The sequence below is a fragment of the Hemitrygon akajei genome, chromosome 20, assembly GCF_048418815.1.
Source record: "Hemitrygon akajei chromosome 20, sHemAka1.3, whole genome shotgun sequence".
In the NCBI taxonomy this organism is placed as follows: Eukaryota; Metazoa; Chordata; class Chondrichthyes; order Myliobatiformes; family Dasyatidae; genus Hemitrygon; species Hemitrygon akajei.
The window spans coordinates 45,480,563-45,496,547 of NC_133143.1; positions in this window are offsets into that span (position 1 = coordinate 45,480,563).

Sequence of the window (15,985 nt, forward strand, 5' to 3'; positions counted from 1 at the left end):
GGAATTGTACTATTAAAGGTGGTGCTGTAGTCAATAAACGATGGTCTAATGTAGGTGTCTTTACTGTACAAATGCTCTAGTAGCCACTGAGGACCTGTTATTTTCAGTAGGCACATTACTGTGGCTCAGGGTTATATGGGAGGCCGGAGGTGATGTGTGCCATTACCTGCATCTTGAAACACCTCTTGATGCTCGATGGTGGGGCCATTGAGAGGTTGAAAATGTCCGCAAATACTGATCTGCACAGGGTCTAAGGACATGGCTGTAGTTCAGCATCAGGACCAGATGCTCTCTGTGGGTTCAACCTTTGGAAAACTGATTGTGCATTTGCAATGGTGACTGCACATTAAAATACATTTTGAGTTGTTAGGATAGTTGGTAACATTCCAATCCTCTTCTGTTCAAATCATGGACAAAATGCAATTAGCTTATCAGAAAGGGATGCACTGTTATTGGTGGTACTGCCCAACTTCAGTTTATGTCCTGTTATAACATATAAACTCTGTCACAACTATGGTTGGTCTGAGACTCAACGTTGGACTGTTAATATCTCTTGGCATCCTTAATTGCATTATAGAGATGGTATCTCGATTTCGTGTACAGGTAAGAGTTTACTCCTGGACTGTAATAGCAAGAGGATCTGCTGGTTCGTCCATGGAACTGTGGGAACGCACAGATTGTCCTTTTTGGTACATGATCCTCAATACTTTTGCTAATGGTGGTGACACACTCATCCCAGTTGACTGCTGAGTCCTTGAAGTTCTGACTCAAAGCAGTCACCTAGAAGCTCAACTGTTTCCTGAGAGCAGCATTGAATGACTTTTCCTATTTGTTTGGAAGGGAAGGGGCATGGCCTGGTGGTCAGATTTACAGAAGTGTGGGCCGGGGGTGGCTTTTTGATGGCTGTGTAGCAATGGTCAACGATGTTTGGGCCCCTGGTGTGACTGCAGACATGCTGGTAGTATTTCAATCACACTTGTGAAGTTGGCCTGGTTGTAAACACCAGCTATGATGAAGAGGGCCTCAGGGTAATCCATTTCAAGACTGTTGATCATAGAATATAGTTCAATGAGTGCAGGCTTCTTTTCCTCCTGGCGTGTGATGTAGCCTGCTGTAAAGTAGCTGAAGTGAATTCCCGTGGCAGGTAGGATGGCAGCAATCTGCAGTTAAATGTTCCAAGTTGGGTGAACAGAACCTCACCAGAACTGGCACATTTACCTTCAGCCTGAAAATATTATTCCATGATTTCTTTCAAAATTGTAATTTGGCAGTACGCAAATCAATTTTTTAAACTGTTTCAATTACGCTTGAATCTGAACTTCCGTTAACTATTTTTTGTTAAATATTGATGAATAGAAAGCTATGTAGACAAGATAAGAATGAATAGTAAATTCACAGGGTATTTAAAAAGAGATTAGATACTTATTTGCTAGCAAGATCTCTGGAGTAAATGTCTTTAGCGTGAAAGATATTAGCAACATTAAAATAAATACATAGAACTATATATTTCCTCCAGAAAATAGTTATTGTATGGATGGCAATGAACATGCAATTCATATCATTTCTTGCAGGACATTAGGAGAAGGACTTCTGAGAATCGGAGCAAGAGTGAGGCGGAAGCCATTTTGAATTTTACCGGTTTTCATCGGAGTTGAGAGAGGCAGGACTGCGCAGGCGTGTGAAGTCAGGCAGTGAAGTGCGGGAGATTTAAAAGGAACACAGCCCGATACAGCGGGCAGCGTCGTTGCGGGCAGTGGAGTGAGCCGGGAGTAGAGTGGAGGCCTAAGGGCTTTGGCTCAATGGGCTTCGGCGGAACTGGGCGAGGCGAGGAAGACCGGAGCTGCAGAGCTCTCACAGCTAGTTGCTTGGTAAGTATTGGTAAGTAGTCCTGCTTCCTTTTACACTTATAACTTTAAAAGTATTGTTAAATAGTGTGATAGTTAGCTGTATTGGGGCAAAGGGTTCTTGCATAACTAATACTAGTACATTAAATTAACTATATAGCATGGAGCAGGTGATGTGTTACTGCTGCGAGACGTGGGAACCGGTAGACCCCATTGAGGGACACGGTGACTATATTTGCATCAAATGTTTGTTGCTCGAGGAACTCCAGCTTCATATTGATGAGCTGCAGTCCGAGCTTCAGACACTGTGACACATCAGGGAGGGGGAGAGTTACCTGGACTCTGTGTACCAGGAGATAGCCACACCTAATAGATTAACTAATGTAAATTGCAGTCAAGCACAGGACGGTGTGGCCATGAGTGAGGCAAGTAGGGGAAGCCAGGAGGTAGGGCTGGAGGAGATGCAGGCCTTGCTCTTGTCCAACAGATTCGAGGCTTTAACTCCCTGTGAGGGCAGGAGCGGGGACTGTGGGGAGGATGAGCAACCTGCCCATAGCACCGTGGAGTGGGGGGCCATTCCAGAGGGGGGAGTCAATAGAAATGTTGTAGTAATAGGGGACAGTATCATCAGGGGGATAGATAGGGTTCTCTGCAACCGAGAGCGAGAGTCCCGAAGGCTATGTTGCCTGCCTGGTGCCAGGATTAAGGACATCTCTTCTGGGCTGGAGAGAAACTTGCAGTGGGAGGGGGAGGATCCAGTTCTCCTAGTACACGTCGGTACTAATGACATAGATAGGACAAGGAAGAAGGTTCTGTTACAGGAATATGAGCAGCTAGGGGTCAAATTATAAAACAGAACCTCAAGGGTAATAATCTCTGGATTATTACCTGAGCCACGAGCAAATTTGGCTAGGTTAAATAAAATTAGGGAGTTAAATGCGTCGCTCAAAGACTGGTGTGGGAGAAGTGGGTTTTGCTTCTTGGGACACTGGCACCAGTACTGGGACAGGAGAGAACTGTTCCAGAGGGACGGGCTTCACCTGAACCGGGCTGGGGTTAGTGTCCTGGGAAATCATATAACTAGGGCTGCAGAGAGGTCTTTAAACTAACTAGTGGGGGGGGAGGATTCTAGAGAGCAAATAATTAAAAAGACAATGGAGAAGGTAATGGACGTAGGTAAAAGTGGAGGAATAAAAAGACAGAGTGTGTCAGGAGGGGAAAGAATGTATGGAGATAAGCGTAAAGTTGTACAAAAGGAAAAGGTAGGAAATAAGTGCCAAACATATTTGAAAGTCCTTTATTTGAATGCATGTAGTATTAGGAATAAAATTGATGAGTTGACGGTACAAATAATTACGTATGGTTATGATATTGTGGCAATTACGGAAACATGGCTGCAGGGTGACCAGGACTGGGAATTAAACATACAAGGGTATTCGACAATTAGGAGAGACAGGCAAGAAGGAAAAGGAGGTGGGGTGGCTATGTTAATAAAGCAAGAAATCATTGCAATAAAGCAAAATGATATTGGCTCAAAGGATCAGGATAACGAAACAATTTGGGTAGAAATAAGAAATAGTAAAGGGAAAAAAGCAGTGGTGGGAGTAGTCTATAGGCCTCCAAACAGCTGTAACTCAGTTGGTTGGAGCATAAATCAGGAAATAGTTGGGGCTTGTAATAAGGGAACAGCTATAATTATGGGGGATTTTAACTTTCATATTGACTGGACTAATCAAGTTGGACACAGCAGCCTTGAAGAAGAGTTTATTGAGTATATTCGGGATGGGTTCCTTGAACAATACGTTACTGAGCCAACAAGGGGGCAAGCAGTCTTAGATCTGGTCCTGTGTAATGAGACAGGACTAATAAAAAATGTCCTAGTAAAGGATCCCCTTGGAATGAGTGACCATAACATGGTCGAATTCCATATTCAATTAGAGGATGAGAGGGTTGGATCTCAAACAAGCGTACTGAGCTTAAATAAAAGAGACTATGATGGTATGAGAGCGGAATTGCTTAAGATGGATTAGGAAAATAGATTAAAGGGTAGATCGGTACTTAATCAGTGGTGTATATTTAAGGAGTTATTTTACAACTATCAAGAAAAATATATTCCACTGAAGAAAAAAGGGTGTAAAAGAAAAAATAGTTATCCGTGGCTAAGTAAAGAAATAAAGCAAAGTATACGACTAAAAAGAAAGTTATATAAGGTAGCTAAATCTAGTGGGAAGATTGAAGATCGAGAAGCTTTTAAAGATCAGCAGCAAATAACAAAAAGATTGATTAAGAAGGGGAAGATAGATTATGAAAGTAAATTGGCGAAAAACATAAAAGCAGATAGTAAGAGTTTTTATAGTTACATCAAAAGAAAAAGGGTGGCTAAAGTAAATGTTGGTCCCCTAGAAGATGAGACCGGGAAATTAATGGTAGGGGACATGGAGATGGCGGAAACGCTGAAGAAATATTTTGTATCAGTTTTTACAGTAGAGGACACTCAAAATATCCCAACACTGGATTAACAGGGGGTTTTAGGGGGAGAGAAGCTAACTACGATTCAAATCACCAAGGAAATGGTACTTGATAAATTAATGGGACTGAAGGTGGATAAATCCCCTGGACCGGATGGCTTGCATCCTAGGGTCTTAAGGGAAGTGGCGGTCGGGATTGTGGATGCATTAGTGATAATTTTTCAAAACTCGCTGGACTCGGCAATGGTCCTGGCAGATTGGAAAAATGCTAATGTAACTCCTTTATTTAAAAAGGGCAATAGACAGAAGGCTGGGAATTTTAGGCCAGTTAGCCTAACATCTGTGGTTGGCAAAATGTTGGAATCGTTAATTAAGGAAACAGTAACAGGGCATTTGGATAAACATAGCTTAATAGGACAAAGTCAGCATGGCTTTACAAAAGGGAAGTCATGTTTGACAAATTTGTTGGAGTTCTTTGAGGACATAACATATAGGGTAGATAAAGGGGAACCAGTGGATGTGGTGTATTTGGACTTCCAAAAGACATTTGACAAGGTGCCACACCAAAGATTATTACTTAAAGTAAAAAATCATGGGATTGGGGATAATATTCTGGCATGGGTGGAGGATTGGCTTTCTAACAGAAAACAGAGAGTTGGGATAAATGGTTTATTCTCAGACTGGCAGTTGGTGACTAGTGGTGTTCCGCAGGGGTCAGTGTTGGGACCCCAACTCTTTACAATCTATATTAATGATTTGGAGAAAGGGACTAAGTGCAACGTATCGAAGTTTGCTGATGACACAAAGATGGGAGGGAGTGTAATGAGTGCGGAGGACATTGAAACCCTGCAGGGGGACATAGATAGGCTGAGTGATTGGGCAGACATGTGGCAGATGAAATATAATACTGACAAGTGTGAGGTCTTGCACTTTGGCAGGAAAAGTAATAGAGCAAGTTATTATCTAAATGGAGAGAAACTGGAAAGTGCTTCTGTGCAAAGGGATCTGGGGGTCCTGGTGCAGGAAACACAAAAAGTTAGTATGCAAGTGCAGCAGGTGGTCAAGAAGGCCAATGGAATGCTGGCTTTTATTGCTAGGGGGATGGAGTATAAGAACAGGGAGGTCTTACTGCAGTTGTACCGGGTATTGGTGAGACCACACCTGGAGTACTGCGTGCAGTTCTGGTGTCCATATTTAAGAAAGGACATACTGGCTCTCGAGGCAGTGCAGAGAAGGTTCACTAGGTTAATTCCGGGGATGGGTGGGTTGATGTATGATGAGAGGTTGAGTAGATTGGGACTCTACTCATTGGAGTTCCGAAGAATGAGAGGCGATCTTATTGAAACATATAAGATTGTGAAGGGGCTTGATCTGGTGGATGTGGGGAGAATGTTCCCAATGATGGGTGAAACTAGGACTAGGAGGCATAATCTTAAAATAAGGGGATGCCGTTCCAGGACTGAGATGCGGAGAAATTTCTTCACTCAGAGGGTAGTGGGGCTGTGGAATTTACTGCCCCAGAGAGCTATGGAAGCTACTACACTCAATAAATTCAAAACGGAGATAGACATTTTCCTGGATAAAAATGGCATTAGGGGATACGGTGAGCGAGCAGGTAAGTGGACATGAGGCTAGGTTTAGATCAGCCATGTGATCTCCTGGACCAGTTTTTGATAGCCTGGATGGGTCGGAGAGGAATTTTCCAGATTTTTTCTCCTCAATTGGCAACTCGGTTTTTTACCCCCCGGGTGATCACATGGGTTTGGGCGGGATGAATAATAAAATAAAATGGGCGGCACTGTTGTCTTGTGGGATTCGGTGAAAACTAGAGTTAAGATTGGATCAGCCATGATCTTGTTGAATGGCGGAGCAGGCTTGAGGGGCCGATTGGCCTACTCCTGCTCCTATCTCTTATGTTCTTATGTTCTTATATTAACTCAATATATATAAATAATCAGATAAAAATGTTTCTTGATTATTATTTATCATCAAAGAAATGTTCTTTCGTGCTGTAAAGATTTGAATAACCAAATTTAATGTGCACAACAGTGAAACAGATGTATGTATTAGTTGTAAAATTTCATGATATAAGATAAATGTATCATAACATAAAGGGATATGGCAAAATCAAGCAACGAGCAATACCTTCATGCAAATAAGATTTATACATCCATATCTTATTAAAAGTCAAACATGGATGGAAGAGACAGACATAATGAACTTTTACTTGTGCTAAAAATCTAAATGAGCCCTGATTATTTGCATATTTATTGCATTAACTGCACTTAATAAATGAACATAATCAATCTTCATTCTCAGGGATGATATAAGTTTTGATGCATTATTCATCAAGATGCCCAATAGTATCCATAGCAACCGTTTGAACCACCTTGGAGTGAAGCTTACAACCTGGTCCACAAAGAGAAGGAAATACTTTAATGGAGAAGTTTCAAATGCATTTTCTGATGATGTTGTAAAAATATTATTTTAAATAAAAAGATCGCTTCATGGAGTATTCATAATGCAGGGATTATGCTTCAGGATTGGCAGTGTTAGCATAAGGAATGGATGTAAAGCCAAATAATACACCCAGCAAATCTACTGATTTTAAAATTAGTATTAAGTTAAATTAATAATTATGCTATCTTCAGGCAAGCTATATTAGGTAATGTGACCTATTATTCTGCCTGCACAAGATCATAGATAATATTCTTAACTAGCATTTAATTCCAATTAACATGGTTAAATCATGTTGACATTTAACTTCTAAACTACACAGATGTTATCGCTTCCTTCTTATAACTTATTCCTTTCAACACGAGGTAATTAACAATGATGATAGAAAATAGGAAGGCATACACACACTTTATTTTACTTGGAAATTGGTTTATTATTCTCATAATCACCGAAACAGTGAAAAAGCCATTGCCGCCAAGACAGATCATTGCATATTGAAGTATATCAGAGTAGTACAAAAGAGCAATGCAGATAGAGTGCAGCAGTTACAGAGAAAACACAGTGCAGGGGTCATGATGAGGAGGTTTGCGTGATCAAGAGTTTATCTTAGTGTATAAGAGATCCATTCAAGAATCTTATAACCGCAGGATAGGTTCTGCCCTTGAGCTTGGTAGAACAACAAGAAATGTTGGATTATGTTGTCACATAATACCAGTTCTGTACAATGCATGACAATTTGGTCTAATTGCAAGTTGGATCTTTTGTAATATAATAGGTTGGATACTTAACTTTTTCAAATGGCTAATATGTGTGAAAAATCATTAACTACATTTTTCAGAATACTATATCAGGTAGAGTTTTCCAGAGAGCCGTACATGTCACTGCTATATATTTATACTTATAAAGGTCATTAGAAAATGCTATCATGATTTATATCATTCAGTTTATAAATAACATTACATTCAACAATTGAGGCACTCTAGGAAAGGAAAGGTGATGCTAGAAACATTGCATCTGGATACAAGCAGTGGTTGTGAAATTGTCTTATTTCAAAACTGAGACTAAGTATATAGATAGATAGATAGATAGATACTTTATTCATCCCCATGGGGAAATTCAACATTTTTTCCAATGTCCCATACACTTGTTGTAGCAAAAACTCATTACATACAATACTTAACTCAGTAATAATATGATATGCATCTAAATCACTAATTCAAAAAGCATTAATAATAGCTTTAAAAAAAAGTTCTTAAGTCCTGGCAGTTGAATTGTAAAGCCTAATGGCATTGGGGAGTATTGACCTCTTCATCCTGTCTGAGGAGCATTGCATCGACAGTAACCTGTCGCTGAAACTGCTTCTCTGTCTCTGGATGGTGCTATGTAGAGGATGTTCAGGGTTTTCCATAATTGACCGTAGCCTACTCAGCGCCCTTCGCTCAGCTACCGATGTTAAACTCTCCAGTACTTTGCCCACGACAGAGCCCGCCTTCCTTATCAGCTTATTAAGACGTGAGGCGTCCTTCTTCTTAATGCTTCCTCCCCAACACGCCACCACAAAGAAGAGGGCGCTCTCAACAACTGACCTATAGAACATCATCAGCATCTCACTGCAGACATTGAATGACGCCAACCTTCTAAGGAAGTACAGTCGACTCTGTGCCTTCCTGCACAAGGCATCTGTGTTGGCAGTCCAGTCTAGCTTCTCGTCCAACTGTACTCCCAGATACTTGTAGGTCTTAACCTGCTCCACACATTCTCCATTAATGATCACTGGCTCCATATGAGGCCTAGATCTCCTAAAGTCCAAACTATTTCTCAAACTAGAGATTTCCTTGAGCATAGGTGTAAGGATGATCTTTCAATATAGTGTTGTCTTTCAGGTAGTATTTTAAACAGATCTCATGCAACCAGAGGGATCTCAGTACCATTCACGATGAAACTGGAAGTTGCCGTGTTCCAACACTATTCTAAACCCTGCATGAGAACTCTGCCACTTATTTTCATTCTCTGCCTCATTCACCCTTACGTCAGAAATCCTGTCCCAATATTCGACTTGTTGAAAGGTTCGGTAGAAGGTACATTACAATCAATGACCATTTGTTTCTCTTCAGGTGTGACAAGATACACTCAGTGGCTACTTTTATCAGGTAACTCCTGTACCTAATAAAGTGGCCTTTGAATGTATGTTTGTGGTCTACCGCTGCTGTAGCCCACCCACCTCCAGGTTTGGAGTGCTGTGTGTTCAGAGATGCCCCTCTGCATATCAAAGTGGTAACCTGTGCAGCTGCTGCTTGCTGGATCTTTCTTTGCATCATTCTCCGTAAACGCTGAAGACTGTCGTACATGAAAATCCCAGGAGATCAGCAGTTTCTGAGATACACAAACCACCCCATCTGGCACCCAACAATCATTGGCCTTCCTTCTCTATTCCGATGTTTGGCCTGAACACAGCTGAACCTAATACAAGAAAATCTGCAAATTCTGGAAATCCAAAGCAGCACACGCAAAATGCTGGAGGAACTCAGCAGGTCAGGCAGCGTCTATAAAAAGGAGTAAACAGTCAACATTACAGGCTAAGACTCTTCTTCAGAACTGGAAAGAAAGATGAGAAGTCGGAACAAGAAGGTGGGCAGGGGCAGAGGAAGTTCAAGGTGCAGGTGATAGGTGAAACCGGGAGAGGGGAAGGGGGTGAAGTAAAGAGTTGTGAAGTTGATTGGTGAAAGTTAAAGGGCTGGAGAAGGGAAAATATGATAGGAGAGGACAGAAGACCATAGAAAAAGGGGAAGCAACAGAGAGAGGTGATGGCAGGTATGAAGATAACGTGAAAGAGGAAAACAGGAATGGGGGATAGTGAAGGGGGGGCATTTCCCCATGGGGATGAATAAAGTATCTATCTATCTATCTATCTATCTATTTGCAATTACCGGAAGTTTGAGTAATCAATGTTCATGCTATGAGGTTGGAGGCTACCCAGATGGAATATAATATGATGCTTCTCCAACCTGAGTGTGGCCTCATCATGGCAGTAGAGGAGACCATGGACTGAAGTGTTGGAATGGGAATGGGAAGTGGAATTGGAATGGGTGGCCACTGGGAGAGCCCGCTTTATGTGGCAGATGGAGCGAAGCTTCTCGGCGAAGCAGTCTCACAGTCTACGTCAGGTCTCACTGGTATGCAAGAGGCCACACCAGGAGTGCTGGATGCAGTAGATGACCCCAACAGACTTACAGGTGAAGTTACGCCTCACCTGGAAGTACTGTTTGGGGCCTTGAACTATAGTGAGAGAGGAGGTGTAGGGACAGCTGGGACACTTGTTCCACTCGCAGGAGGTAGATTGGTGGGCAAGAGAGTCTGAACCTCTTGACCATGTCTGCATGCTTCTCTGCATTAAGTTGCTTCAAATGTGTAGCTGATTAGATATTTGTATCAATGAGCATGTGTAACTAATATAGTGGCCAGGGAGAGTAAATTCATTGCTATTGTTAAGGAAAGAACTAAAAGTTTTCACTATATTGAATGGTGTGGAATTACATTAGCAGTAGAAACACAAACCATGCCACGACTTCACTTACAACTTGCATTTAAAACAGTTACACAATGTTACATATGATGGAGAAACTCCATTGCTAACAACAGCTTGTTCTATGCAGTTACATTTATTATTTTTAAGCTATAATACTTCCTGTCGAAGTGTTCTATTTCTAGAGTGCCTTCACTGAAGCAATCTGGCGGTGTCAATTCCATTTAATTTTAACTTTAAAAGTTGGCAACGAATCATTCAAGCTAAAGTTACAAGGATTCTGTGATTATCTTGACTGCACCAGAAAAGGAAAATTATGACTGCTCATTTAGTTGTGTCTTTTATAGCAGAGAAAACTGAACCTTAAATCAGGTGACCATTCTATAGTACACCTTTGTTCAGCCTGTGTTTGATCATGGAGCTTCCATTTGCCTTTGTTTCAAATCTCCATCCTGTTCCTGCTCTGTCTTTGACTTGTAACACTATTCCAAAAAAGCCCAATGTAAACTTGTAAACACTTTGCTTTATAACAATATAAATTACAGCCTCCAGGACTCAACATTGAGTTCAGCAATTCCAGCACTGAATCCTGAAAACCAGCCTTTATGAATGGTAGTTCTAGGTGGTTGTAAGTGTAAGCTTTCTATTGCACTTGTGTGTTCATATACTTGTGCAGATAACAATAAACGACATTGATTTTGATGAAAGGTATTCAACTTGACTTGTTAAGTCTGTTTCTCCCTCACAAATTTAGGATTCCAAAACTGGAGAATTCAGAAATTTCAGAGGTTTATCAACAGGTAGTAATTTTATAAAGAGCTCACCTGCAGATTTCACATTTGCCTTTTGAGGCTTTCAGCCTATTGTTTTAGCAAGATCTATCGTGAGTGAATATAAATAAGAATTATGTATGTAAATTTACTTAAAACTACTTACTACAGCTAGATCTTGAAATCTTTTTCCTTCAGATCGCTTCATGACCTTGTCTTTCCTTGCTGTTTTAAACTCATGCATTTTGAAAACACTGTTACATTTCTATACTCCTCCAATTTTGGAATTCTAACCTTTGTGTTTGTACTTGCCTGGATCACAGTCACAAAATTCTCCTTTTAAAATTGTTCTGTCTCTCTGACACTGTCCTCCTTTAAGAAATTCCTTGAGAAGTATTGTATTAATCAGGATTTGATTACCTATGCTAATACATCTTTAAGCTAACCCGAGGAAATCCGCAGATGCTGGAAATTCAAGCAACACACACACAAAATGACGGTGGAACTCAGCAGGCCAGGCAGCATCTATAAGAAGAAGCACTGTCAATGTTTCGGGCCGAGACCCTTGGTCAGATCTTTCCTTTCAGTTAGTCCTGACGAAGGGTCTTGGCCTGAAACGTCAACAGTGCTTCTTCCCATAGATGCTGCCTGGCCTGCTGCGTTCCACCAGCAATTTTTGTGTGTGTTGCACATCTTTAAGCTGCTCAGTTTGATGTAACTGGATATATAACAGGTGATGTATAATTCCAAATGGTTACTGTTGCAGACAATTGAATGATAATGATAATGCAGTGTGATCACTTCAGTCACGTCTGATGTTCTCAAAAGTGACAGCATCAGGTAGCTGCAGAGACTGCTCTGGGATACACTTACAGGATATGAGCGTGGATTCCTTTAATAGTGAATATGTGTGCATGAATTTGTTTAAATGAGGAGGCTAATTCACGGGCAGTCATCACATAGTTGTTGACAGATTGGGGTCAGGGTCCAGTGGCTTGGAGTGCAAATCAACTGGGGACCCTTGACTGCTACAGCCTTTCTACGTCTTCACTGCCCTTGTGATGTGTCATCATCTTCCACCAGCTCTGCTTTTGGGGTCTTGGTTGGACTGCCCCATGTCTGAAAACTCACTGTTGATGTTGAAGTTATGGGTGATCCTACCAGGAACTAAAAGTCAGGAGGCTCAACCCCGGACGATATAGTGCTCGGAATGTCAGGAACTCATAAGCCTCTCCTTGATGACAAGGTGACAATCATTGGGGAGGATGATGAGCTTTTTACTAATGTTACATGAATAACAGACTAGATCCATGCTTTCCATTCCAGAAATGGAAATTATGGTATCAGTAAGTTTGTTGAATAGAGAAACAGAAGTTGGAAAAAGAAGAGTTTAGATGTAGAGGAGAGATGAGTCACCATATCGAACAAAAATCTGTATTACAGTCAAATAAGTAAAGCTCTGTACTTTGTATATACTGTCACTTGTTTCATAACTCCCACCCTTCACACCACCACCACGAACAGCAATGAAGAATCTGTAGATGCCTCTGTCCAGTCAGCTATCACTGCTTCTTTTTTCTTCCCTCTGACCTGCACATCAGCTTCCAGATTCTTGCCAGAAAAGGACTGATGCAATAGTGTTTTTGGATACTTGTGCTCATTCAAATCCCCTTGTTCAGATGTTACCTGCAGAAGCCAAGATGCATCCACCAGGATGCAGACAGGCACAAAGATCCCCAGTGTCCTCATTAGAATGACACCAGCCTTTGACTAGCCAGGTTGAAGCCATTATGGGATTGCACAAAAGAGAATGAGTTATAGGAAAAATGCACATACAAAAGTGGTGAAACTGAATAGCAATAGGGTGAATACCTAGTATTTTTCGCATTTGCTACAGAGAAGCAGATTTGTTTAACTGTGGTTGCATAGAAACGGGTTTGCCCTCAGAGATTTCTGTAATTTTATTTCAGTAGCTTGCATTTCTCTTGCCAGAGAGAAATAAAGAACCTGCATTTCCAATTTTTGCAACCACTGAATATGACAAAAGCTTTTCTGTTCATTAGGACTTTTGAAGGGCATTTATATTTGCAAGGATATGTGGCATGAATCTTCACACAGGTAATCCCTTAAAGGTCTGATGATGACCATTAAATCTGATTTAATCACCCTAGTTGTGGGATAAATATGGATGAAAATTCCTTGATCTTCTTTGAATATGTTATTTTTAACATCCACCTTTATCACCTTTCAAGGCACCACCAGCTTTCAAGCAACTCTCCCTGAATGGTATTCAAAGTCAAAGTCAAGCTTACTTTCAGCAGCAGCATCACAAACACATGGCATCAGATAAAGTGTTCACAAGAAAAACATACATATAAACAACTTTTACAGGAAAAGTTATTATTAGAACCAAAAATGTCCATTTTAATGCAAATTGATCATAGTGGTCAGAGTGTTGCTAAATTGTAGTGATTAGGGTTGTTGTGCCAGTAGGTTCAAGACTGAATGATTAAAGTGAAATAGCTGTTCTTGAATCTGATGGTGTGGGACCTCCAACTTCCTGACTGATAACTACAGTAAGAAAATGGCATGGTTCTGATTTTGGGGATCTCTGATGATGGGCATTGCCTTCTTGAGTTAGGTTCTCCTCTAGATACAAACAATGGCAGGGAGGAATGTGCCCCTGATGTATTAGGCCAAGTCCATTACTTTCTGCAGCTTTTTACATTCCTGCACTTTGCTTCATTCCAGTTTAGCCTATATTCTGACATATCCTAAACTTTCTAGGTGTAGTTATATCATGATGATAGAGGAAGGAAAGGAAATTGGCTTTTGGGAGGATTAATATTGTGAAGGAGCAGTGTGAGGATGTCTGAGGAGTTAGCAATAACTGTATGAAATGTTGTGGATGCTGGAAATCAAATAAGAGCTAATCGTGGAAAGAAGCTCTGATACAGAGTACTTCCACTAGTTTCTTTTTCAGTACAGGTTTATTGGTTCAACTTTGACAGTTTAAGCTACGTGGTGCTTCTGATTCGCAGCCTCTCAGTTTTCCCTCAGTCTTTCCACATTGGAATGTATCAAAGTTCTTACTTTTCTATTGCCAGTATCTGTCTACAGTGTGCAGCCAAATTGTTGGGAACAGAACATGCCAGTACACTATGTGACACCTAATGCAGGATTTATTTCAGTGCTTCTGTTAACCCTTCTGTACAGATCTATAGAACATAGAACATTACAGCACAGTACAGGCCTTTTGGCCCATCATATTGTACCAAACTTTTAATCTTTTCCAAGGTCAATATAATCCTTCCCTCCTATACAACTATAAAATCATAAGTTATAAAATCATAAATTTGTACAACAAGAAATGGACCCTTCAGTCCACCCATCCATGCCAACCTTTTTGCCATCTGTAGTAATCCCATCAGTTCACACCAAGTTTATACCCTTTTGTGCTTTGCCTATTTAACTTCCCACCACAATACAGTCTTAAACATGGTGATTGTGCCTAACTCTACTGCCTCTTCTAGTGATTATTTCTGACCTTAGAGGTACGGTCTTAGTTATTTGATATTTCCACCATGGAAAAAAAAACATTGTGTCTATCTTCTCTATCTACGTCTCTAATATTTTATTTATTTCTGTCGAGTCTCCCCTTGATCTCATTTTCTCCAGGGGAACAAACCCAGCCTATCCAAACTCTCCCCATAAATAAGGTCCTCTAATCCAGACAACACCCTGTTGAAACTCTTCTGCAGTCTCTCCACTGTAATCACACACTTTGAATATTGTGGTGACCAGAACAACACTCAATACTCAAAGTGAACTGTCACAAGTATTCAGTAAAACTGCAACATAATGCCACCACTTTTATATTCAAAGTTCAAAGTATTTTTAATACATTTATTTTTACCTTTTGTACCTTTTTCCCCTCCATAGCTCCACAAGCTTTTTATTTCAAAGGTACATTGACTACAAAATAGAACAAATGCTGTTTTTCAAAGAAGCTACTTGTTGACAGGAATCTCGTCAAATGCAATAGTTTGTCACAAGGTTCGGAAATTTAATTGAGAACATATCCAGTGGAGTACAGTATAGTACAGGCCCTTTGGCCCACTGTGTTGTGCAACCCTTTAATCTGCTCCAAGGTCTAACTAACCCTTCCCTCCCACATAGCCCTCCATTTCTCTTTCATCCAAGTGCCTACCTAAGGGTTTCCTGAATGTCTCTACTGTATATGTGTCTACCACTACACGGCAATGTGTTCCAAGCACCTACCAATCTCTATGTAACAGAAAAACTACCTCTGATTTCCTCCCTATACATCTATCCACACTCCTTGAAATTGTACTCCCTCATATTAACTATTTCCACCCAGGAAAGAAGTATTTGATTGTCCTCTGTATTTATGCATCTTATTATCATATACACCTCTATCAAGTCACCTCTCATCCTCCTTCTTTTCAAAGAGAAAAGCCCCATATTGCTCAGCCTATTCTCATAAGACATTCAGTCTAATCCAGGCAGCATTCTAGTAAATCTCTTCCGCACCCTCTCCAAAGCTTCCAAATCCTTCCTTTAATAAGGGTAACAGAACTGACCACAGTGCTCCAAGCGTAGTCTAACCGGAAATTTATAGAACAGCATCATTATCTCATAGCTCTTGAATTCAATCCCCATAATAATGAACACACCATATACTGTCTTAACAAACCTGTCAACCTGTGGTGCAGCTTTGAGGAATCTATCGATGTGGTTTATAGATTCACATCCAAGATCCCTCTGTTCCTCCACACTATTAAGAATCCTGCCATTATCCCTTTATTCTGCCTTCCAGTTTGACTTTCCAAAGTGTATCACTTTAAATTTTTCCTGACTGAACACTATCTGCACCTTCTCAGCCCAGTTCTGTATCCTATC